This window comes from Branchiostoma belcheri, unplaced genomic scaffold, assembly GCF_001625305.1.
Source record: "Branchiostoma belcheri isolate BF01 breed outbred unplaced genomic scaffold, Haploidv18h27 scaffold8, whole genome shotgun sequence".
NCBI lineage: Eukaryota > Metazoa > Chordata > Leptocardii > Amphioxiformes > Branchiostomatidae > Branchiostoma > Branchiostoma belcheri.
Genome location: NW_017804464.1, coordinates 1,477,088 through 1,477,779, shown reverse-complemented (window position 1 = coordinate 1,477,779; position 692 = coordinate 1,477,088).

Below are 692 nucleotides of genomic sequence, written 5' to 3'. Positions count from 1 at the left end.
CTTTCAGTTTTTGAAATGTTTTGTACAATTTATCATTTTCTTCTAATTTGAAGTATAATATTGCTCTGATACACAAAATATTCGTATGACTCGTATCCATTGGTGGCGTTCCAAACTCCACACGTCACATTGCCCTATGCCATCAAGTGGTTGTTGACTTGGGTGCCTGTGCCCCCTAGGACGACAAGAAAGTAGGTCGCTGGTTGCGTTTACTAGTTGGTTGCCTGTCAGAGGGTCTTTATTATATAAAATTGGACGGGACTGTTGGAATGTATATGCTTGTAGAGGGTCATTAACTGTTATAACTACGGCCTGGAACAGTATGCGTTTGACTTACCAAGGAGTCGTTGAACTCAAACAGCCTCGCTCACCTCAAGTGACTGCTCTTTCTCGCGATGCAATATTCTTCTATTAAAGATAAAAGAAAGCTGAAGATACCTTCTTGCGTGACTACAATTCTTAAGAAAGTGAATCTTCAGATGCTCAAAGTTCCCAGAAGTTTTCTTACGTGGGCGGCTGAAGTTGTGCGGGCTGCTATAAGGCGCGGTTTAAGCTAGCCTGGTATCCAGTCTAATCGTGGTTGACGCGGGTTTTCCTCGGGGCTGCAGAAGCTCTATCCCGCCCGCCTCATCTAGGTTTCCCGGTGTGTATTTCACGATGGGAGATTGATTAGCCCTACCACAACAAACCAA